The sequence below is a fragment of the Phoca vitulina genome, unplaced genomic scaffold, assembly GCF_004348235.1.
Source record: "Phoca vitulina isolate PV1807 unplaced genomic scaffold, GSC_HSeal_1.0 scaffold23, whole genome shotgun sequence".
Classification (NCBI taxonomy): Eukaryota; Metazoa; Chordata; class Mammalia; order Carnivora; family Phocidae; genus Phoca; species Phoca vitulina.
Genome location: NW_022589726.1, coordinates 23,634,351 through 23,661,022, shown reverse-complemented (window position 1 = coordinate 23,661,022; position 26,672 = coordinate 23,634,351).

Sequence of the window (26,672 nt, the reverse complement as noted above, 5' to 3'; positions counted from 1 at the left end):
TCTGAGACAGGCAACTGAATGACATTTGACACACCTCTGCTACAATGTCATCTGCACGAGACCTGAGAACTTGATCTTTTTTGTTTTCGTACTGTATCTCTAACACACAGAACAGAGAGAGCCTGGTATAAAGTAGGTCTCGCAGAGCTGGTTGGAGGGTTGTTAGCCCTGTGCAGGCTGGGCAGTTAACCTGAGCATAGGGGTGGGTCTCTGGCTCTGAATATCCACCTCTGCCTCATTTGTTGAATGAATTCATGTACGTGTTGAACTGTCACGGTGATAGTTCTAAAGATACAATGGCGAATGAGACAACATGTTTCCTGCCCTCACGGGGCTTATGGTCTAATGGGAATTTCAGACATAGGCAATTAAAACACAGTTGGATAAGTTCTGTCATAGGAAGAGCAGAGGGAATTAAGAACACACAGTAGGGGCACTTAGAATCCAGAGTGTGGGAGGAGCAGGTATTAGAAACCTTGTGGTATGGTTAAGGGCTGTGTTTTCCAGGGTAATTGAGGGATTCCCGTGAACATCTGGTAGTTGGCTTTTTTTTTTTTTTCTCTAAAGGAACCACCAGTGTGGTATTTAGGATTAATGCTCAGTAGGTAGGTCGGTTTTTAAAAAAGAGAACTCAAGTGCCCTGAGGAATACAGCTATAACAGTGATACCTTGGCCCCGGTTGATGTTCTGTAAACCCTGGTGATGAATTCACAGTCTGATCTACCTGAGTGATTCTACATTCGATGGACACAAACTACTTTCCCCAGTTTTTTTGCAATTGTTTTTTTTTTTTTTTCTTTTCAGTTGTTTAAAAAGCTCCCCATATTTTAGGGAATGGTGTATGTGTGTGTCCATGGGTGCAAAAGGCAGTGGGAGTTGGCTTGGCTACGTAGTGTCTTCAATTATAATACGACTTTCAATGTTTGAGTCATGTGCCTTAAGATGCTTTCATAATTCACCTTGGAAAACGGGAAAAATAGGTTTTGGTGAAATATAAAAGGGCTATTGAAATGTCACAGGGTGGTTATGTAAGTGTGAATTATATAATGGCTGAAGGTAGGGGCTGGAGCGGGGACATTGTTCAGAAATTTCTAGTAATTTGAATACAGTCAAAACAAAAATGTTCTTGGGCATTATTGTGTTTGTTGCTAGCTTTTGGCAGAGCTGTTTTGAGGGTTGTTAGCCCTGTGCAGGCTGGGCAGTTAACCTGAGCACAGGGGTGGGTCTCTGGCTCTGAATATCCACCTCTGCCCCATTCTTGCACTGCTTCTTTGCCCCTCAATGGGCGCTCTTGATTGGCTGCTCTCTTACCCACCCCTTGGAACAGCTGCCTTGAGGCCTGCCATATTTAGTGGGGCCCACGTTGCTAATTTATTTTTCCGGCTTTGTGCTTGAATTTCTTCTAGATTTAGAGCTTTGATTGAAGGGATATAATATATCAGAAAACTAGGTGGTTTGATTTACCAAATACTAATTTTTTTGTAAGATGATAGTTCCCTAAATGCTAGTTAGTTACTAAATATGTTTTATATAAGTTTGTTGAATGTTAGAATACTTGTGAAAATAAAGAGGGGGTACATATTGCCATGGTTCATCAATTGAATACTGACCTAAATAGTGGTGATATGGAGTCATGGGAAGAGTTCTGGATGAGGAGGCAGGAGAGATTGGTTCTTGGTATCGCTTAGTCATGCCCTTTGGCAAGATGTTTGACTTCTCTGGCCTCAGTTTCTCCATAAGATGAGATAAACTTTAAGAATCCTTTTAACTCTATGAGACTAGTTTCTAGGTCTACACAGCTGGAAAGCTTGCAAAATCAGCAAGGATGTGTTTTCATTCAGGTATCTTAATCTCCTAGAACTTTGGGTCAAATATGGACTTGTGAAGAATGAAACCAAGCAGTAGAGGCTCCAGACTATGAGATACCTTAACTTAATTTTGATCAAATGTTGGTTTCTTTTTCTTTTTTATGAAATGGATTACTACAATAATAATATGCTTGGGTGAAGGGCACTGGCTCCAGACAAAGAGATTGTTTTTTGGCTCTCCCAGTTCTTATAAGGGAAAGCTAATATTTTCACCAGAACTGGGATATGATCTCCCTCGGGAAAGCCTTTGCCATGTAAGCCAACACATATATTGTCTTGGGGCTTAAAGGGAAATTCTATACTGGAGACAATCAGAAATGTTCACATATTTCTTTTTTTCTTAAGCAAAAACAGAGCTTCACCCACAAATTTGGGAAGTTGTCATATTTGAATTGTTTTCCTTTTCAGAGGCAGGCTGTGCTGTATTGGATACAGGGAGAAAGATTTTTCCAGAAAGTTTGAATTTCTTTTTGGTGATGGGGAGGAAGAACCCACTTTTGAGGCATAACAGTCAGAAAATGTCATTTATAAAATGCTATCCCTTAGCAGATAGGCATGGCTGTTAAGTGATGGCCAGTTATACTCACTATCTCTTTACAGCCAGAGACACCATTAGGGCCATTAACAGTTAGTTACACTAAGCAGAGTAGAATAAACAGAAAACTGGCTATAGACAGAAAAATGCGATCAAGTAGGATTGTCATTAAAGGGAAGTTCTATAGGGGCTGAGGGCCTTCGTTGGGGTTATTCCATCAGTCCTAGATCAGAATTACCTTCATAGCCTCTTTGTCCTTCCAACGCGCTCAGAGACTCCAGTCAGAGTGGGCGGCCCTCAGCTGACCTACAGGTAAGGACACAACCCAGTCGTATGGACATTTCCATAGGAGGGCTTAAATTTGACAGAAGGACATTTCATACAATTTCAGGTTTGTTTTTTCAACATGACAAGTATGATTTAAAAATTAAAACAAATTAAATTAATTTTAAATATCACAGTTTAATAGCCTAAAGTGAGCCTAGCTATGCTTTCAGCCATTCTTTTCTTTTTTTTTTTTTGCTCAGTTAGCCAACATAGAGTACATCGTTAGTTTTTGATGTAGTGTTCAGTGATTCATTAGTTGCATATAACATCCAGTGCTCATCACCACAGGTGCCCTCCTTAATACCCATCACCTTGTTACCCCATCCCCTCCAACCCCCTCCCTTCTGGAACCCTCAGTTTTTTCCCTGGAGTCCAGAGTCCTTCATGGTTTGTCTCCCTCTCTGATTTCTTCCCAGTTTTCCCTCCCTTCCCTGTGGTCCTCCGCGCGATTCCTTATGTTCCACATGTGAATGAAACTATATGATAATTGTCTTTCTCTGCTTGACTTACTTCACTTAGCATAATCTCCTCCAGTTCCATCCATGTCAGTGCAAATGGTGGGTGTTCATCCTTTCTGATGTCAGCCATTCTTTTGGACATGAGTACGGCAAGGTGAGATGACATTGGTGAGTCAAGGGTTAACTACACTACAAGAAAGGGAGCAATTTTCCCCTCACCTCATAAGGAGGCAAAGACTCAGTCCTGGATTTTACTTCCCTCCTTGATTTATTAGATTTTACGGGAAATTTAACATGGTGTGTCCTTTGTATCAAATCACTGAATGAGGGTATTTCACTTTGAGGAAATCCTATACACTCCAAAAGGAATTTCGCAATTAGTGGGGTAAAATTTACACGACTAACAAAAGTTTCATTGCTTCACAAAAGGCTCTTTTAGTGAACCACTCCTACCCTTTAAAAAGAACATGCTAAGTGAGGAACATAAGCTTGTTTCCTCAGTAATGACTCCAGGTAAATTGACACAAAATGGCCAAATGTTCTTCGTGCCTGGCAGGACCCAGGAGAAATCAGCTAATTTATAATTATAATGCCTATGTGCACTGACATCAAACCTTCCACCCTGCTTGGATGCAAAATTGTATTTCAGTGCTCAGAGGGCTTTATTTTATTTTATTTTTTCTTGACCACCTCTGTGCCTCTAAACAAGACGCTTTTTTGGGTAACACCTTTTTATTTATGAGAAAAAACATTTGCAAATCTTTTATTTTTTGTTTAACTTTGTTTTTACCAGAAAATAAGGGAACCCGTGTATGATGTATTCATGGAGACCAAGTTAACTAATAGGGGTTTAACTGTGGGTTGAGTGTTCTGGGGAAGTGTTTGGGAACTGAACTTGTAAACAGAAGTCCAGTGTTCAGGGTCCCTAGAGAAATAATGACGGGTCCTGCTCACTGAACATTTTGTGCTTCAGGGCAGGCCAAGAGGGGTAGAGGAGGGAAAGAGAGACCCAGTGTGTGTATAAGTCACAGTGATGTTCCGACCAAACTGATTGTTAGTTGTTTTTTTTTTTTTTTTTAAAGCAATGATATGCAGAAGCTGTTATTGGAATAACTGATGAAATCATGTAATAAATACATTTGTGGGTGATTGGGGTTGGCTGTTAAGGGAAATCTAGAGCTGTTTTTAAAAATGCCTTGCAGACTGTCGGACTCCTCTTGGAATGCTGGTTGTAAACTTCTCACAACCCAGCTACCACCTCATTGAAGCTCTTTTTGTCTCCAAGCTAGTAGCCCTGGAGGAAATTTTTTTTGTTAAGTTGTTGCCCTGTTAGAACCTTCTATTTTGAACAAATGGGTGAGAACAAAAGTAGAAATGCCTCTTGTTCAAAAAAGAAAAGACATAGCCAAGAAAACTTTAAAACACTCTATTTTTTTCGGTCCAGAAAGGTTTTATTTTTTATTTTTTACTTTCCTGTTACACGTCTAGATCACCTCCCACTTGAAGTAATCAGGGAGGAGTTTGAAGAATCAAGACGATTTGTTTGATAACAAACATTCTAATTTTTTAGAATCGTGGGCCCACGAGGCAGAGAGAACAATGAAGTGTGGTGCTTGTCATTGGTCTTCTCTTTGTCCATTACTTCCTTTCTATTTCCTCATTTAGCGTGAATGTTATTGTGTAATGTTCAAGCGCGGCCATAATGCCCATTTCCTTTCAGCGGGACTTTCCAGCAAATATACCCACTCTATTGTTCGTAGGAAATGAGCCGAGTGGAGGTGTGCCCTCCTGTGACTTGACATATATCAACAACCCAGGGCATCTGCTTCTTGTCTCCAGCAGCCAGACCTACCGAGTCAACATGCTATCTCTGTCTCTATTTCTGCATTCCTATTAAAGAAGCAAAATTTTACTTTTTAGGGGGCCATTAATTGAATAATTGATAGGTCGTTTTCATTCTTGTGAAAATGGATTACAGGTGTTGTTTAGAATAGGAAACTTTTTTTTTTTGAAATGACAGTAACATAGAGGCATTTTAAAGCAATTACAGAGAGAAGGCACGTGTAGTTGTGTAGAGCCTGCCTGGGAGGTCAGAGGAGGAAGTCTAGAAGAATGTAGTCACCAGAGAGGCTCTGCTTGAAGAAATGGCTCACAGGGCTAATAGACAAGGGAGGGAGAGAGAGACACACACACTCCACCCATGTCTAAGGAGGCAGATACCAACTTGTCCTGGGAACCAAGCCAGTCCTGTTTGTATAGAAAAGCACAAATAATTTTTAAGTAAAATAATTTTCTTTTTTTTAAAATGATTTTTATTTATTTATTTGACAGAGAGACACCGCAAGAGAGGGAACACAAGCAGGGGGAGTGGGAGAGGGAGAAGCAGGGAGCCCGATGCGGGGCTCGGTCCCAGGACCCTGGGATCATGACCTGAGCCGAAGACAGGCGCCTAACGACTGAGCCACCCAGGCACCCCTAAGTAAAGAAATTTTCTAAGGAGAGATTTTTTTAAGGTAAAATGTAAAGATAGTGAATATTTTAGTGGGATGGTTTCTAAGCACAATTAAGCACAAAGTGATCACAGACTCATCAGTTTATGTCTGTTGTTTATCATAATTATTAACACCCCTTCTCACTCTCAAAAACGCCTGTTTGTGTCATAAATTATATGGTCATGCTAATGCCCATCGAGACCAGCCTTTGGAAATGGGACCTTTATTGAATTAAGTGTTAGATCGTTGAATTCCATCTTTGCTGTTAAAGATTTTTCAATCTAAAACAGAAAATTCTAAAAATAGTATTCAGTATGGACAGTAAATACTTCTGTCTTGTGTTAAGGACATACACAGGGGATGGACCTCAAGTTCTCATTTCTGACTTCCTTTCCTGGTAATGCCTGCCCGGATATCTCCAAGAGATTTCACCTTCCTTTAGACAAGTGTCAGGAAAGGAACAGGGGACAAGCCTGTATATGACATATGCGCATAAATATCTTTGGGGTGCCTGGGTGGCACATTCGGTTGAGTGTCCCACTGTTGCTTTCGGCTCAGTTTATGTTCTCTCAGGGTCTCAGAGTCTGCTTGGGATTCTCTCTCCCTTGCTCTCTGCCCCTTCCCCCCTCCCCACTCTCTCTCTCTTTCTCTCTCAAATAAATAAATCTTAAAAAATAAATAAAAATAAATATCCTTTCCATGAGCAAGGCAAATAAAACTTACTCTCCTGCTAAACTTACACAGTGAGGCTGCCGGAAGTTTCCATCTCAGTGGATTAATAAAAACACCGAGAGAGATCTCTGATCGTTGTGATTCAAGCCTAGAACCCAGTGTTGTTAGGAACTCCAGGGGGAGATTGTTGTCTCTCTGTGGCTGGTGCAAGGCTGATGAGATACCCTTGTAAATACTCATGCTGCCGGCCACCTAATCACAGCATTGAGATAGAATTCTTTCCTTGCAGCCTCGGTCCGCTTCGAGATCCCCAGAGGACGGCTGGTCCCTGGGAGGCTGTCGCACAGACCCGCGTGATGATCACACATGCAGTTCAACAAGTCCGCCAGTAGGGGGAGGCCACCGGCTCGGGCTCCGGCCCGGGCTCGGGCTCCGGCAGGCGGCCGGGTTGCGGGCCGTTTCCTGCTAGCTCGGTGGCCTCTAGCGCTAACACGCCTCCTGAGTGAGCCCGGCCGGCACAGCAGATGGGCCGTGAGATCACAGACATCAGGCCTCTTCGTTAGCGTTTTATAATGAATGCAAAACCTGCGGGCCTACTAAGCGCCAGGTAGTATGTCGTGCCCCGGCCCCGGCTCTCAGGAACCCTCCGGGGAAGAGACCGATCACACCATTGTGTAGATAAGAAAACTGACCTTCCGGGAGCCTAAGTGCTGGGTGGTTAAGAGTCAGAGGCAGGATTTGAAACTCGAATTCCGGAGCACTCAGGCTGATGTGCTTTGTCTTGTTTGTTTGTTTGTTTGTTTGTTTAAAACTGTGCTCTCCCATTTCTTGAGTCCAGGCAGATAAACATTTTCTGGCTCCAAATGAGCCCTAGAGGCAATCGATGAAGGAGCCTTCAGACGCCTGGGGCCCTCCTGCCTCACGTGAATTGTCTCTGACCTTCCTGACCAAGTGCGTACTGGGAGGCCACAGGGCAGAGTGAAAAAAAAAAAAAAAAAGAACCGGCTTTAACCCAGGATCACACGGCTTTCAACCCTCGCTCTACCACTGCGCAGTAAATACTTTATGTGCTGCTGTGTTCTAGGCCCTGGAATTACAGTTTTGTACACGAGAGAGAGAATTTTCGTGGTCAGATTTTTTATTCTGGCTGCTCCTAGGTTTGTCATCTCTGAGATAGGGGTGGGTGTACCCCTAACCATTTGTGGAAGGCCAATGTTTAAAGTTATTCAACATACTAGGGAAATAAGGGTATGTTGTAATTGAGGGCACATGGTGACAACGGTGACCCAGGGTAAGGAAGGTTTCGCAAGCCGAGGACAATCTGACTGGTCCGATGTTTTGAGAACCCCCTTTTGGCTGGCTGGCTGCAGAAATAAGGTTGTGCATTATCCCATATTTCAAGTAACCAAGTCCTGAATTCTTTTTGTGACATTAAAGGAATGAGCTGCCTCTTGCTCTATTTTGTTGAAACTGAATGTCTGTGTCCCCTCACAATTCATATGTTGAAATCCCTCCCCCTTCCCTCATGTTGTGGCATTAGGAGGCGGGGTCTTGGGAGGTGAGTAGGTCATGAGAGCAGAGCCTTCATGAGTGGGATTAATGCCCTTGTAAGAGAGGTCCTGGAGAGCTCCCTCACCCTCTCTGCCATGTGAGTTACAGCAGAAATATGTCATCTCTGAACTGGGAAGGGGACCTCACTGGACATGGAATCTGCTGGTGCCTTGATCTCGGACTTCCCAGCTTCCAGAACTCTGAGAAGTAAATTTCTGTTGTTTATAAGCCACCCAGTCTTTGCTAAGAACTTTTTCTTTCCTTTTCCTAAAAAATGATTGAGAACACTGGCTTAGGAAACTGAAGAATCATAGGATATTACAGCGTGAGGAGAAGTTAAAGATATTCTAGAAAATTTACAGATTGGAACACAGGTGGGATTATGTGTCTTGTCCAGGGTTATTCTTTAATTAATTCATTCAATGAATATTGATTGTGTGTCCATCATGTGCTAGGTACTGCAAAGAGAAGCAAGTGCAAAGGCCCTGAGGTGGACTCACACTCAAAGGAAATGGATAGAGGGAGGAAAGAGTGGCAGGGAATGTGATCTGACAATAGCAAGGGAAGAGTCACATCACACAGGCCCTGGTGGACATGGTAACAATTCTGGGCTTTTAGGCTCGGCAGGATTTTGAGTAGAAGAGTGACATGATTTATTTATGTTTGAAAAGGGGATGACTCCCAAATCAAGGTCAGCCAGAACCTAGGTGTCTTTAAGGTAGAGCCTACAGGTCCTCCCATTATACCATGCAGCTTTGTATACTTGCAGCTGAACTTAAAGAACTGATCTTGGAAAATTTTAGGAAATCTCTATATTTACATATTGTATTACCAAGATGGCTACTTTCAACCAGAGTTTGGTAAACAAAAATAATAAAAATTATGCTCACACCTTCTCTTTTTCTTATTTCCCTGAAAGAAATATAGCAACATTTAGAATTTTTAATTAAAAAAAATTTTTATTCAAGCGTAATTAACATAGTTTTATATTAGTTTTAGGTGTACAACATAAAAATTCAATTCTATACATTAGTGCTCATCATAAGTGTACTCTTAATCCCCTTCACCTATTTCCTCAGTCCCCCTATCCCCCCACCTCTGGTAGCCGTCGGTTTGTTCTCTGTATTTATGGGTATGTCTTTTTGTTTGTCTCTTTTTTTCTTTGTTTCATTTCTTAAATTCCACATATGGGTGAAATCATATGGCATTTGTCTTTCTCTGATTTATTTCACTTAGTATTATACTCTCTAGATCCATCCATGTTGTTGCAAATGGCAAGATTTCATTCTTTTTTATGGCTGAGTAATATTCCTTTGTATATATAGACTACATCTTCTTTATCCATTCATCTATTGATGGACACTTGGGTTGCTTCCATACCTTGACTATTGCAGATAATGCTGCAATAAATATAGGGGTGCATGGATCTTTTAAAATTAGTGTTTTCATTTCCTTTGGGTAAATACCCAGTAGTGGAATTAGTGAAATAGTGGATCATATGGTAATTCTAGATATGTCTCCTTTGGCAAGGGAAACAAAAGCAAAATTAAACTTCTGGGACATTTCGATTTTCTTAAACATTTCTTCACCAGGAACTTCATGATAAAAGGAAAAAAAACTTACAGAAAGTAAAACAATGTACCTCCTGCTGAGAAATCAGTCCTCCCCTTAGTTGAGACTGAAATGAGTGGAAAAAGAAGCTGCCCTCTGAGACCATTTTGTCATTTCTCAGCCCACCCACCCCTTGTGGTTCTGCACACCACTGGTCAAGCTGTGTTAATTTCCAGCTGGAAGATATCAATTTACACTCTCCTCTGTAGGATTTAAACAAACAGGTGTTTAAGCAATTTTGAAAGATGCAAAAGTTAGAAGGAGTCCACACTTGTGAAGAAAGAAGTTTGGTACAGTTCCTTAAAGATGAGGTTATTATTTTAATCCTTTTCATCCCTTACTTGATTTGGTCAGTGGTTTTTTTAATTGAAGGCAGTACATTTTATCAAGTTGTGCTAAATCCGTATTGCATTATTGTAACTGGAGTATCATTTTCAGACTTTCTCTATGGTAATACTGACAATATCTGCTATGGATTGAGAATCTCTTTGGAGCTAGACCCCTGTGTACACTACCCACAAGGTGCATGTTTTATACCCATTTTACGGGAAACTGAGGCTCCCAGAGAATTAATCCACATCTACTGAGTCAGCAAGTAGTAGAGCCAATATTTGAACCCTGTCTGGCTTCATTGCTGGCTAGCTTTCTGTCTATGCCATGTTATGCCACAATTAATGAAGAATTTACATTAGTCAGGGTGATTGAATGGAGTTAAGATATCAGATGTACCTTCAGGTTCTGCTGCTTTTTTTTTTTTTTTTAAGTGGGCTCCAGGCCCAGTGTGGAGCCCAATGTGGGGCTTGAACTCAAGACCCTGAGATCCAGACCTGAGCTAAGATCAAGAGTCAGATGCTTAACCAACTGAGCCATCCAGGCGCCCCTCTGCTGCTTTTAAATACTTGTTTTAGAGTAAAGGAATCACAGAATCTGGGTTGGGAGAGATGATAGAGGTCATTTAGTCCAAATTCCCCATTGATTCCTGTAAAAGGCCTGTGAAGTGATATCTTCCCCCAGCTGTGTTTATGCTTCTCTAGTGATATGAAACTCCTAAGGCCACGTTTCCATCGTTGGGCTATTTTGAAAATGATGAAGTATTTCCTTACACTGAGTCGCCATCAGTCTCCCTGTCAGCCTTTGCAGCATGCAGAACAGAGCCACCATGTGTGGGAGGGCAATGTTCATGTTCCCATTTGGACTTCTCTACTAGATCACTTGTTTACTGGATTTTTCTCAGATGATACAGTTTGAGGTCGGGTTTCCATCCTGCTTCAATTCTTCTGCACACATTTGAGTTGACCTCTATCCCTTATAATGCGGGAGATCCAGGGCCCAAGACCATTTCCTTGCTGGGATCAGACCACGTGTCTGCCCTCTTACAAGGTCATATTGCTGTTGACACATGCTGAGATTACCACTGACTCAAACCCAGCCATCTATTTTCCCCACGTTACCGCTCATAAAACACATCTTCCTTGTCCTACGCTAGTTCAGTTTTTATCCTACTGGCCAGAATTTGTCTTGATTCGGTTTCTTTCATTACTTGGTCCGTGGCCCAACATTGTCAGGGTATTTTGAATTCCAGTTCCAACACAAACAAACCCTACTTAAAAGAAAACCATCTTGTTTCACAAATTTTATACCTTTTGCATGATGTCACTTATTTTCATTATACAAATCATGTTTTGTAGCACAGATGGAAAATTGTGTATGGATTGTTTTTTAAAGTTGAAATGCCTGAGCATCTCCACGTACTTCAGTGAGTGGACTGCACGTAGGGGTCTGGTAGATGCTCTCTATTTCCTGGCAGATCCACCTGAGCAGTTTGGCACCTAGCCTGCAGCGAAACGTTGAGTGGAGAACTGGGATCTCAAAAGAGATGTGAATTTCTTAAAAGCCTTGCCAATGTCCCACCCCATTGTGAGGTTTCTCTTATCTTTTCAACTATTTGGAACAAGGATGAAAATGGAGCTTTGTCAATCTGTGACGCAAAATGGTAAAGTTCTTCTAGTAGCTGAATTTTGACTTTATATCAAGAGAGAAATCCTTAAAAGGTAGAATGAGAATAGATAACAAACATTACCTATAACTGAGGTTTAACCATTGACAAATGTAGCCGTTACCAAGGCCGTAGGGCAGGCAAGTGGTCATGACCTTAGGTCCAATTGATTTTTCCAAAATCTGGAATAGACATTCATAATACCTTTATTTTTTACTCTTGAAGGGAATGTATCACAAAAAAAAATCTCATATAAGGAGATATTTTCTTTTCTGCATGATTTATTATTGTCAGCAACATTTTAGATAGACAAGTCTAGAATAAAAGTGCAAAAAAGGACACAACATTACCATTTTGTTATCTAGACATTGGTTCCAATACTTTCTGAAAATATCATAAAATTGAAAATTTCTCAGGAGAAAAAATAAAAAGGAAATTGGGTGGTGACTATAATTTGAGTTAAGATAAAGATAAAAATTATAGGTTGAAAGGACTGACAACCTGTAGTAACTTAGGTCTAGAAAGGGAAATATTCTTGGCAAAAGTCACAGAATTAAAACAATCCTCAAGCTTATCCATTACATTTGTGGTGGATTTTTGAGCATTCCAAAAGTGACTCTATTGTGAGCTACAAAGAAATATATATTTCTATCATTTTATTTCTACATTATTATTGTTGTTTTTTATTATAGCTTTGTAGTAAATATTCTTGTGAACTAATATTATTTGTTGATGGAAGTCCCTCCACTATTCCTTTTTTTTTGAAATCTAGTTATTTATTCTTGTTTAATTTCCAAATGAAATTTGTAATTATTTTTATGAAATTCCAAAAAATTCCTTAGTAGGAAATTGAGAATATCATTGAACATATACATTTTAATAATTTTAATCTGAAAGACTTGACAACTCTACCATACAATATCTTCCCATCAAATTAAATTGGATTTGTTTACAATTATTTTTAGTTTATTTAATGTGCTTTGGTAAAGTCTTGAAGTTTGCTTCAAAAAAATAACTATACTCTTCTGTTGGGCTCATTGCTTTGTAAGGTCTTGTTTCTATTACAAAAACTATCTTTTGCTTTATGTTTTCTGAGTTTTGTTGGCATATACAAAAGCACTTGATGTCTTTACTAGGTGATCACCTTTATAAGTTCCTATTATAATTTTCTTGTTAATTCTCTGGGGTTTTGTAGGCAGGCAATATACTGGTAATCAAAATTTGATTTCTTTTTTAATCATGGTTCATAATCTCTTATCTGCAATTCACTTTGAAAATGGCAAGCTTGTAAGTTTGGAACTAAAGTCTGACTGACAGGGATGTGAGACAGCTTGTAGTCTCTATGTTTACATTTTCTGTTAATATTCATACATTTTATTATGGAAATATTGTTGATTATAGAAATCTGCATCCGCTTCTGTTATTACATGATAGGTAGTAAATTAACTTTTCTAAAATATGAAAACTTCTAAATTCTGGAACACAACCAACCCCAGAGTCAAAAAAAATGTGGACTATATTTAGATCTCTTTTTCTTTTACTTTTCTTATTGATGTGGCTGGTGTTTTCAGTGTTGAGTAAGGGATAACTTGTATTTTTTATTGTTTTTGACTTTAATGAAAATATAATGATCTAGTATCTTAGAACTGAGTGTGATAATGGCTAAAATCAAGATAGGCTTTCTTTATTGTAATGGGAAAAATATCTTAAGTTAGTTTGCTAAAAGAGATGGACTTTTTCCTTCAAATGTATATTTTGTATTTATTGAGATGATTATATTAAGACTAGCATATGCCTTTGCTAGTCCACTGGTCCAAAGAAGATAAGGGACATGGGAGCAGAGCTTCTATCGCTGAGGCTAGCCTAGATGAGCCAACTTCCAGCTCTCCCACTGACACACAAACAAAGCTTATTACTGCATGCTGCTGAGATTTTATAATGGTCTGTTATTCAGCATTATTGTAGCAGTGGTTGGCTGATGCAAACATATTATTGGCTAATTATATTGATTGAATTTCTGGGATGAAACTATCTTCCATTCTTGAAATAAACCTGAAATTCCTGAAATAATAAATGTTTATTATTATTTTAACCTAAGTCTGAATTCTATCTGCTTAATTGTTCATTTAGAACTTGTGTCTGCTTTCATTTGTTATATTGGTCTATTTTATTTTTCTCAGATTAGGATATTAAGGTTATCATAAAATGTGTTGGGATATCCCCCCATCCCCAAACCCCAATAAACAATAGTGTATTCCAAATGCTGATCCATAGAAAAGTTCTCAAAGTCCCTGGTATAAGAAAAATAAGAAAAATATAATGGGTTTAAAAATCTAATTTGATTTAATTTAAAGGATAGTCCTTAATCCTGAGATTATGTATTTCTTATGTTCTCAGTGTTAGAGTTTTTTTAATTGAAGTATAGTTGACATACAATGTTATATTATCAATTCTAGAATTTTTATTCTCTTACAAAATGATCGTGATGATAAGTGGTAATAAAAAAGAATGTTTCTGCTACAAAAAATGGAAACCTGGTAATTCCATGTTGGCCTCTCCAACTTTTCCTTTAGCTTTCATGTTTTGTAAAATCCAAAAGTTTGAAAACTATTGTCTAGAACAATTTACACAGCGTGTGGTAACTATGAACTTGTTTGTGTCCTGGGAATTGGATTATTCTGAAGCAGTGTAAAACAGTGTTTGAGGACATGGGTTTTGAGCCGTGTGATGTCTAGCAGTTACTTGTCTATTCCAAGAATCATTTGCCTCACTTGTAGAATAGGGCTAATAAGTGGGTTTCTCATAGGTCTGCTGTGTGGTAAATATGTTACAAGGTGCTTAGCATAATGTTATGCATATAGTAAGTACATTAGCTATTTACATTACTAATATTTTGACATTTTCCTCTTTATTCAATATATTTTGTCCTTAAAAGGTTTTCTGTTCTTGATTACCTTAAAACATGTTTTAATTGAAATATAACACATATATTGAGAAGTATATAAATCAAAGCATATCACTTGATGAATTAAAGCAAACTGAACATACCCATGTAACCACCTAGGCCAAGACATAGAATATCACCAGCATTTCAAGAACCTCCCTATAGAGATACACACAGCAATGAAAGTTCACCGTTCTCCCCAAATGTAACCAGTATTCTGATTACTAACACCACAGATTATTTTGCCTGTTTTTGAGGTTCTTGTATATGGAACCATTTAATATACATTCTTTTTTTTTTTTTTTTTGTCTGGAGTCCTTTGCCTAGCATTGTATTTTTGAGATTCAAGTGTGTTGCTGCATGCAGCTGTAGACTTTTCAGGTTTATTGCTGTCTAGTATCCAATTGTATGCAGAAAACATGATTTATTTATTCATTCTGATGTTGATGGACACTTAGTTTGTTTCCAATTTCATGATCAGTACCATCAAGTTATAATTATTTTATCAGTCTTTCAGAGAACCAACTCTTGGATTTATTAATATACAGTTTAGTTAGTCTGCTGGCTTTAGGCTAACTAATCCAAATCTGCTCTTATCTTTGTTAATTTATTTCTCCCTGCAATTCTTCCCACTGAACTTGAGCTGAATACCTTGTTCACGGACTTTGATTTAGTAGGGATGTTTTTGCTCAAGTGGACTCTTCCATGAGGTGAAGTCTAATCTTGTTAGGAAGAAAACTTGGGTATATATTTCTGAACACAATTAGACTGCTTCTAAATATTAGTTTATGGTGTTGTGAGTTTCCATCTTTTTCTTTCTTTACTCTCGTTTTAGCAGGGAGTTGGGAGAGGCTCCACAACAGCTGTGGCCAAATCCCGTGTGGAGCTGGAGGTCTGCTGGTTGAAACTACCCTCTCTTTCACCTCCCCATCTATCCTCCTGTCCATCCATCCATTCTTCCATCCATCTTCCCATCCCGGCATCCCTCCAACATTATGTGTGAGAAACACCGCAAGGTATTAAAAATTTAGGTGAACAAGGTGGGTATGGACAAGAGGTAGCCACTGAAGGAATTCGACAGGGACTGACAGGACCAAGTTGCATTTTGGAGAGGCAGTTCTGACTGTAATGTGGAGAATGGATTTCCGTGAATTGAATTAGTTTAGGAGCAGGTCTTCAGAGGAATGGGTGACCTTTAGGTGCTTACTGCTCAGAGGGGCTGCTGAGAGATGGCAGTGATGCCCACAAAGGAATACTTTTTATTACATAAAGCCTTTACCATGGACCAGACATGGATTTTCACCATGAGAATAAGAAACTATATCCTCAAAAAAAAAAAAAAAAAATGAGGTCTCCATTTTTTTTAAGTTTCTTATTCTAGCCTCTAATAGAAATCATCAGAAATTAATGTCTTTCTAACTAGGTGCAAGTAATAGTTACAAAGTCTTGACATTTTCAGAGTTGCTTTAAGCTGCATCTTAGCATTAAACTGTTTGTTGCCTTTTTCTGGGACATTTTAAATATGAATGTAGCATGCATAGCCCTTTTCCAGAATCCCGATTGTCTTTTATAAGGAACGCTTTAAAGTCTTTGAGCCATCCTGCTCATCCAAAGCATTAAGGGTTTAAACTAGGTAATTTGAGATCAGTCAAAAAAATATATGACTATTAAGTAACAGAGCTAATTCCACTAAAGCCACCTGGGTAGGTTAATCTCATTAATTTAATTCTATATCATATAACCTAATCTTTAAAAAAAATTTTTAGTAATGAAGACACTGTACATACAATGATTAGTCAAAGCCAGAGTACTTGGCAGTGATCTGGAGTGGGGGGGGATTAGAAGAGGCGTATTTTGTTTTTGTTTTTTTAAATATTTTATTTATTTATTTGATAGAGAGACAGAGAGAGCATGAGCAGGGGGAGCGGCAGGCACAAGGAGAGGGAGAAGCAGACTCCCCACTGAGCAGGGAGCCTGACATGGGGCTCGATCCCAGGACTCTGAGATCTTGACCTGAGCCAAAGGCGGACGTGTTGAGTCACCCAGGTGCCCTGGGGCGTACTTTTGAGTAGACATCCCGCTCGATATGCTGGATAAAGGAGCAACTCATTGTGTAGGCTTCTGAGTCTGCACTGCTATGGCCTCATGCTCACACCCCAACTGGTCTGAAGCAGGGAGGCCGGCTGTGTGCAGCACAAGGTCAAGAAGATGCCAAAAGTGCCATAAAAGAGGAGTTGGTGATTGAGCAAAGCTCTACGTTCGTCCTTACTCATAGGTCTGGTATGGCAGTTGTAGGCCATGGACTGTCACAAGGGGCTTGTTTGAAATGAAGTGATAAAAATGGAGGTCTTAGTCCTGGATCACCTTTTCTTTATATAACATCTTCATAGAATTACCCGAAATGCCCTAAGAAGGTTACAATCTGTAAACCCAACTAACCCGTTTACGGTTTGGTGCTGGGGTTTTTTTCTCTACTCTCTGACGCATTTAGTAAAGATGTTAACCTGTGCTTTCCACTTGATTTAGAAGTGATTTAGAGTGGTGGTCCCTGCCTGGAAAGGTGCATAGAAACTGACCTTGGGGGTGGCAGAGGTAGGAGGGTGGGGTGAGGGCAGAATGGGGAAGTGGGAGGCAGAGGGGCCAGAAGGCAGAAGAGAAATGGCGTGCTTAGTTAGATAAATCAACAAAGCTTTTGGAGTTCCTTAGGTGAAGTCTATTAAAACGAATGAATCATAACATGGTATCTTGTTGAGCTACTATAGTAACCAAAGAAAGTAAGTAAATTCTTAGTGTACTCATCTAATCAGAGTTAAAAATTTTTATCTTTTCTTCAGTATGTAGTTTTAATAAGAATTGTAAGCCAGAGATGAATTGTTCAATGCTTTCCCAGAGTTTATGAAGAAATTATTGAATCAAGATAACAAGCATCAGCAAATTACAGTTGGAAGCAAGAGGAGAATATTGGAATTCTCAAAATAATTTATCATGCCTCAGCAACGGGATTTTTTTATCCGTATTTCAGGCCACTGTTGATCTAAAAGTACCAATCGCTTCCAGTAGAGGGGGGCAGAGGGTCAACTCATTTGACTGGGGCTTAAGAAATCCAATTTAAAAACAAAATAAAAAACTCCAGTCGCTTAGGGCCAAATTTCAGAACAGCCCTCCTTTGTATACTTACCATATCTAATTACTGCTTAATTTCTTGGCTAATGGTGTTGGTAGGTTTATTGTAAAATCTGCTATAATACTTTAACCCGCTGAAACACATGGCGATTGACTATCGTTCTAGAACAGTAAACGATATTAAACATAAGGATGGTGCAGGCGGCTTTATGTACACAACTCTGTGAATACTGCTTCAATCTGCCTTCTTCAGCTTTTCATGGTTTCAACACAGTCTACATTCATCTAAGTCATTATGTGCCTCAATTCAAAAACCGTATTTAACTCACGATGTGAATATAAGTATGAGCAACTTCAAAGCCACAGAAATAATAGTGTTTATCCATTGCAAGTCTCTATCATGGAATATTGCCAACAGCAGATATTAATTTCTTTCCCTGAAAAATACGCTTTGCCCAAAATGAGGCAGAGAGCTATATTGTCATAGAATAATCCCCAGATTATCAGAGAAACTGTCCTACTTATAATACTTACTTCTCTGACATTTGTGATACCTTTGACTTCTTAATGCATTTCTAACACGGAATGATGTCTTTGAAGTGCATTTTTGAATATAATAGTCGATAGGAAATCAGCTAGTTGAAATAACCACCTACTGGAAATGCCCTTCTATATGGTGTCTTGACTCACTGAGGAGAGGATCATAGCTTTGGTATAAACCGTGTCCACTCCTGACTTCTGTCATGCCTGGGCGTGCCTGCCAAACTATGTGATGGCTTACTGAGCGAAGTCTCTTTCTACGGGGGCTGAGGAGCCTTCTGGAGAGGTCAGGCAAAGAAGATAGATCCAGTAAGGAATGGGGTATAACTCTGAATAAGCGCTGACTTTTTTGGTAGAAGAAAAGAAACTACATGCAGGTCCAAACGAGTGGGCTTTTACACAGAAAGCATAAACTTAGAAGGCACGAGCAAAACCCAAGCAAAAGGCTCCCAGTTGCCTTAGCAGGAGCAGCCTAGCCCTGCTGCTCCCCACTGTGCAGCAAAATGGCCTTCCGGTTCTCCATCAGGGGCCAGTTCTGACTCAGCTTGAGTTGACGGACTTTCACAGGCTGGGCCACACCCTGGCACAGGTAACCTGCCAGGCCTCCAAACACATAGAAACACACGTCATTTTTGTACTTCAAGTGAAACACTCAAATTGAAATTGCTAACTTAAAGTGAAGTTGCCCCATCCAGCTGTATATTTAAGGATTACTGCTTCAACTGATTTGTGGGATGACCCGATGGGGTGGAGGCCAGCGTTGGGGGTGGTGAAAGAACTCACCCAAGGCAGAACAAAGGAGATAGAAGTTTACTGAAAATGCTGCAAGGGAGTATTGGGCAAGGCAGCAGAGGAGAGACTGTCTGCCAGGAGGTGGGGGGGGGGGGGGGGGGCAGGGTGCTGTAGTAAGAGGGGGAAGTGAGGAGGTATGGGAATGTATGGAATTTTCCTTTCTTGGTACCTGCGCCCGGTTGTAAGCAGCCCAGTAGTCAGCTAGGGCTTATGGCTCTTTTGAGGTGGGTAGGCTAACGGACCTGTTTGCTCTCAGCCCCGTGGTCACCGTGGGCCCCTTTACCTTACTCAGTTTTCCATGGCTCAAGCCTGTTGCCTAAATGTGGCCTGTACATGACTTAGGTGATGGTTCGGTGATACTAAAGAAAATCTTTGTTAAAAAGTTCCGAAGAGAATTTTTTCCAGGGACCCTATCATGTCCAAAGGGAGAGGCAATTTTCATGACATCTCTGAGTGCATTTTTGGGCTTCGTCTCTAAGGCCAGGACTTGTGAAGGATACCCAGATACTATTGTGAGGGGGGTGGGCAGAGTAAGATTGAAAGGGCTGTTTCTCTAAATTCTGAGACTTTAGTGCCCTGGCCCTTGGCCTGCATAGTTCTTTAACAGAATATGACCGAGATGATCTGCCTTCTTTCCAAGAGAACACTCTGAAACATAGGTTCCCTTCTGTGAGAGGGGACGGAGCACCCTGTGCACATAGTGTTGGCTGGAAGATGCCCCAGGGTAGAAAAAAGGAGAGGCAGTAGTAGTCAGGGAGACTGGATTTGTTACTGAGTGTAGGTGAGTCACCTACTGCAAGTGCCCAGAAACACTGGTGTGGAGGTAGGGGCTTGGTAAGAGACTGGGAGTCCTATCCTACTATGTGAGCACTTGAGGCCAAGAGTCCCTGAACTATGCATTAAAGCTGCGCCTTCGTCCCGGCCATACCTATACGATAAACTGGGAAGGTAAATTTCAGCTAGGTGTTACAGGAATATAATTATGGTGCTTAGGGGGGCGCCTGGGTGGCTCAGTTGTTAAGCGTCTGCCTTCGGCTCAGGTCATGATCCCAGGGTCCTGGGAGCGAGCCCCGCATCGGGCTCCCTGCTCGGCGGGAAGCCTGCTTCTCCCTCTCTCACTCTCTCGCTGTGCCTCTCTCTGTCAAATAAATAAATAAAATCTTTAAAAAATAAAAAAAAAATAAAAAAAATTAAAAAAAAATAATTATGGTGCTTAGGATCAATGAAGGTGAATTAAAAATAGGAGCTCTTTAGCTTCCTCTTGATATCTTTGGCAAAAACCATTTGGATCGTACTCATTTGAATTTAGAGGTTTTAAGGCAGAAATGTTTCCTTGGGGGTATTTCTTGACTGCCTGTGATATTTTCAGCACTCGCTGGGTGCCATCGAAGATGCAAGAGAAATATGACCATCCCTGTTCACGGTCAGGTAGGGGAGAGAATACAGGTGCACAAATAACTTAGAAACAAAGTACTAGTGGGAGTTAGGAATATACAGATACTTGGTTGATACTTATAACTAGAACTTGCAAGGAGCCCAAATTGGTAGACTTGAGGTGAACAACTCCCCCAGGCTAAATTGAAATGAAAAACTAACAGCAGATATGCAGCTCTTATTCAGTCCATCTTCTAAACTCTTATTCTCTCTGCTTGGACTTTATGCTTAACTGTCATTTTCCTTAATCACCGTATAAGTGAAGACGTGCTGGGATTACATTATTTACAGCTAACATTGACTCAGCTTCACAAGTACATGGCCTGTGAACTGCTTACACATTTCTTTATGCTTGTGCCAACTCCCTAATTTCACTGTATTCAAATCCTTGTGATTGGACGAATTCAATTTCTAGACAATCACCTTTATAATATATTTTACCCTATCCTAGTAGCCATTGATTGTAAAATGCACCATTATTTTATGTACCACTAAGGGATAAAAACTGTCAGTTAAACTGTGCCACTCTGCTTTCTTATTACTTAGAATTTTAAATTGATGTTTATTAAAAGAGCTCTTTAAACATTATTTACATAGAGAATTTAATCATATATCCCTCTTGTGCTTATATAAAGAGGAGCATATAAGCCAAATAAATTGCTTGAGATACTCTGAAAACTTCACTTTCAGAGTCTAACTCTTCTGAATCTCTTTCTGACTCAATTGTTGGTATTTTTCACATAATGCCTCCTTTGCACATCAAAAGTACTGGGGATGTATCATTACTTCTTTTAAAACGTTTTATTGAAGAAGCATTGCCTATTACATAAATGAACAGCTGAATGAATGATCCCAGAGCAAATATCCCTTAAACCACTAGCCAGTCAAGAAAGAGAACATTGTTAAGCACCCAAGAAGCACCAGGTACTTCTTCCCAGACACTGTCCCTGCTCCACCATTGCCCATTTCATTAGTTTATCATGATGGATTCACGGTATTTATGTAAATGGAAACATTCAGTATGTATTCCTTCGTTTCTAACTTCCTTTGCTCAGCATTACGCTGTGATACACGTCCTTGTTTTATGTAACATGGCTTTTTCACTTTTATTGCTAAGATTCATTATATGACTATACCTCATTTTATTTTATTTATGCATTCTCCAGTCGATGGATGATTGAATGGTTTCCATTTTATTCCATTACAAATAATGCTGCGGTAAACAGTATGGCACACATCTCTTGGTACCCATGTGTTTGTATACGTTGGCATAGATCTAGGAGTGGAAATGCTGTATATTTTAACACGTAATGCCAACAGTTTACAAAGTGGATGTATCCATTTACGCTCCCACCAGCAGTTTATGAGAATTCAGCATTTCTTAATGTAATAGTCCTTTACAGGCTCCAGAATTTTCTTCCTAGCTGTCGACACCCATTCTGCACGTTTTGCTGCTGGCACCTTCTTGATTTTACCAGGAAGTGTCCAACAGTCAGAATTCCCTTCTTATGTGTGTTTCACCAACTAACAATGTGCTGTGGGAATGTACTTGCTGTTACTACTGTTTGACTCTTGGGATTTCAGTAGACTTGTAAATGCTCATTAAAAGAATCATAAAGTTGTGAAATATGAGCATACTGGTCTAAGTAGTTAGTAGGCGTGCACCAGGCGCACACACACACACACACACACACACACACACACACTGGGGATGGGGTAAAAAGAATATATTGAAGTTAAAGAGTATAAAAGAGTTAAAAGTGGGACAATCTCAGGCTTTTAGCCATAGGAAGTAAAATCCAAATAGAGGAAAAGCTCTGATGTTTTTTTACTTCTCTGAATTTGTTCATGTTCCTCTTTATATATATATTTTTATACACATAGTATTTTGCCAACTGAATCAGAATCCTGGGTGATTTCATTTTTATTTTAGCTGAAATGATAGCATAACGTGGAGAGACCTCTCTAGCATAGTAAGTGCTCCCGAAGCTGTGTGTTGGCGTACACGTGCTGAGGAGTGGGGGCTGTGGGGGTGCCAAAGGGTGAAGAGATTAAAATAACTGAAGTGGCCCTCTAAGGGACCTCTAAGGTTCTCTAAGGTCACCCTTCTGCATAATGAAAAGTAATTTAAATAAAGACAGCTCAACAGATGGCAACAGCGCCTATCAAAATGTCTTTATTTGGCACTGATGGAATGAATTTGCTTTTGCCAACCGATCGCTAGTGGCCAATGTTTTTATTCCAAACATATCTGCAGGCACTCTCTCCCCCTCTTCCCTTTCTCATAATTTGAAGTGCTTTTGGTCCTATGGGGCAGATGGTTGGGAAAGGTTCACAAGAGATCTGGGACTTTGAAGGAGGAGATGGCTGAACCTGCAGGATGATCCATTAACAGCTGGAAAAATCGCCAGCATCCAGGGCAGCCATCCAGAGAAGATGTTATGGGAAGAATGGGCATCAGAGGTTCGAAGTCATCTGTGGTTAAAGGTATCTGAAGGAAAACTGGGGAAGCCTAGGGGGTTTGGAAGGATCCTCCCTAAAGGGGTGCAATTCTTTTGCTTGCAAATTAGAAGTAGGATGGAGAAAGCAGTTTCTTTAAGATATGGGTCTACTTCCCCTTTCAATTACTCTGTGCCTTGTTTTCCTGAAGCGATCAATCTACATGAGCAGAAAGAGAATGTCTTTACTTAACCATGAGGATGTAAGGTGGTATGCCGTCGCATGGGCTCCCCGAAGGTAAGGACCATATCCAAAGTTTCTTTTTGTCCCCAGTGTTTTCTACAAATCCTGGCTCATGTGAGGTATTCAATAAATGGGTTCAGAATATACTGTTTTCTTTTCTTTTTTTTTAAAAGATTTTATTTATTTGAGAGAGAGAGCACAAGCAAGGGGAGCTGCAGAGGGAGAGGGAGAAGCAGGCTCCCCACTGAGCAAGGAGCCCGATGTGGGATTTGATCCCAGGACCCTGGGATCACAACCCGAGCCTAAGGCAGATGCTTAACTGACTGAGCCACCCAGGCGCCCCAGAATATACTGTTTTCAATTGACATTTACAGGCCAGACAACAGGTATGTTATAGAAGCCCTCTTGTTTGAAGTTATTGAGATAGTTGGTTAGCTAATTAAAAATTTTTATTAATTCAAGGAATTGTAACATTTGGTGTATGTATTCCTTGAATCTTTTATTTAGTTTAGAACAGACTAGTAGTGATTGATCTTTCAATGCAGTTCCAGGGCCTTTTCCTAGGTATGGGCCAGTTGGTCTGTTTGTCCCCCTATGTTGATACTACATTCTCTTGACTACCATAGCTTTATATGAAGTTTAATATCTGGTATGAAAAACCCCTCCCACTTTGTTCTTCAAAATTGACTTGGCTATTTTTGGCTCTTCGACCCTCTACCTAAATTTTAGAATCAGCTTTTCAAGTCCTCTACCACCCCCAACAAGTTTGGAATTTTGATTAGAATTATGCATTAACTGTATATAACATTGGAAAAAAGCAACATTCTTATAACATTAACTTTTCGTATGGCACTTTTTTCTCTCCATTTTTCCTGTCATTTTTGAGGTTTTTCAATAAAAATTTATTATTTTCTCCACAAAGGTCTTAACATTTTGGATGATGCACTCCTAGGAAACTTGTAAATGGTACCTTTTAAAATATTACCTTTTCTAACTTTTTGTTGCTGGTGTTTATTAAGGCAATTTAAAAAAATACATTTTTATTGAAGTATAATGAAGAAAAGTGCACAACTTATAAGTATATGCCCCAGTGAATTTTCACAAACTGTTTAACTAGCACCTGGATAAATAATATGAACATTACCAAAATCCCCAAAGCCCACTTTGTGCTCCTTTATACCTCCTACCATCCTTTTATCCAAAGCATAATGACAAACATAACTTCTAAAAGTATAGAGTAACTTTTGCCTCCTTATGAACTTTATATTAATGGAATTATCCAGCAGGTAGGTATTTGTGCCCAACTTTTCAGTCAACATTATGTTTGTGAGCCTTGTCCCCTCTATTCTGATTGTTGGATAGCGTTCCACGATATGGATATGCCATAATTTATTTATGCATTCTATTGTTTATGGACTCTTGGACTATTTCCAGTTTGGTCTGATTATGGTGATTGACTCTATGAACCTTCTTGCACGTATCGTTTGGTAACATATGGACACATTTCTGTTGAATATATACCCAGGAGTGGAATTGCTGGATCACAGGATTTGAGTATATATAACTATAGTAGATATTACCAAGTGGTTTCCCAAAGTGGTTTGGAAATTGGTGGTACTGATTTATACTTCCACAAGCAGTGGATGAAAGCTCTGTGTTCCGCATCCTCACTAATGCTTATCACTTAACTTTCTGGTGGTATTATATTTCGGCTTTAATTTGCATTTTACTGGTGAATAATAAAGTGCCACACCTTTTCATAAATTTGCTGGTCATTTGGCTCTCTTCTTAATGTGAAGCATCTGCTTATATCTTTTCTATTAAGCCCATTTGTCTATGGGTTGCATCATTTTTCTTATTGTGTTGATGGGGATCCTTTACATTATGTTGAATATGACATGGATCATAGAACAGTTTAGCTTTTATTACCTACACCTAGTTATGCTTGTTTTTGTCATCTAGTGTTTTTCTTTAAAGATTTATTTATTTGAGAGAGAGAGAGCGAGAGCGAGAGTGAGTGGGTGGAGGGGCAGAGGGAGAGAATCTCCAGCAGATTCCCTGCTGAGCAAGGAGCCAATGCCAGGCTCCATCCCATGACCTTGAGATCCCCACCTGAGCCGAAATCAAGAGTCAGTGGCTTAACTGACTGAGCCACCCAGGCGCCCCTGTCATCTAGTGTTTTAGCTCTCTCTTGTTTATATCCATAAAGTAGTGATCCTGATGTTATAATCATGATTTATATGGCCAGGGTTTTTATATTTTCCCACATGTTTACCAGTTTCTTTGCTCATCTTCCTTTCTTATACTTCATTCCTCCCTTTTGTGTTCAGTCTCTCTTTTCCTGAATTATCTCCTTTAGAAATGAGGGTCTGTTGGTGGAAAGCTCAGATTCATTTATCAAAAAAGGTCTTGTTCTTGATCAATAATTTAGTGGAGTATAAAGATCCATGTTGACAACTTCTTTCAGTTTATGGATAAAATTACTGCCCCCATTCTACTTTCTAATATTGCTTTGAGAAGTCTGTTGTCAGTCTAATTGTTGTTTTATAAATACTCCTTTATTCCCCTCAAATTGGCTTTTTGGTCCTTTGTGAATTTTATGCAATTGCCTAGGTTTGGATTTATTTTGTATTCATGATCCTTCTGAATCTGATGACTTTTGTCTTTATCACTTTCTGAAAACATTTCACAATATTTCCTCTTCTCAGACCTCCCTGCCCTTTCTTCCTGGAACTTTTCCTGGACCTACCTTGTATTTTCTCATGATCACTTTTATATCTCTTAAGTTGTCTTTTCTATTTTCCAACTTTTTTATTTCTCTCCGGTGGCTTCTTTTTTAATGTCCTTAGATTTATATTCTAGGTCATGAATCCTCTTGTCAGCCATGGCTAGTCTATTGTTTAATCCAGCCTCTGAATATTTTATCCATTCCTACATTGCTTATTTCTGTAAGTTCTATTTTAAATGCCTAATATTATTATGGTATCTTGGACCATGCTTTGATTTTGATTCATCTCCTATTTCTTTTAAACATAGATATTTTGTAGTCTTTACCTAACAATTATCTGAACTTTCCTGAGGTCTCCCTCTTCATGATGACTTGTTATGCTTGAGGTTTTTAAATATTGGCTTATGAGTTCATTTTTGACAAGGCTGTATCTGTGGGGCTTTTATGGCCAGGATTGCGAATCGTTCCCTTCAGAGAAGTTTTGCATTTGTCTCTGCTCTCAGTCTCTTGGGTTTTCTAATCCCAGAGCCAGTTTTACCTCCTTATTATTCAGGTTTTCAGATTTCATTTGTTTTCAGTTCCTGTGTCTTTCTCGAATTTTCTTGTGAATTTATTTATGCATTTAAAAGAATGTTGTTAATATTTTATCTAATATTTCAAGGATTTCATTGTTTTTTTTAAAATTTGTTGTCTCCCAAATAGAAGTTCTAGCATAGCTCTTTTCCCTCTAATCTTATGTTTTATAAATAAATACATTTAAAACCTGGGGGTAGTTTCAGTAAAACTTTCAAATAGAGTGTACTAGTTATTCCTGATCCTAATTACCAACTCTACAAATTCTGCCATTTCATTTTACTCAGGTACTATCTTAGTTTAGGTTCCACCAAAAGTAGAGCCTGAGGCAAGCGTTTGGGCACAA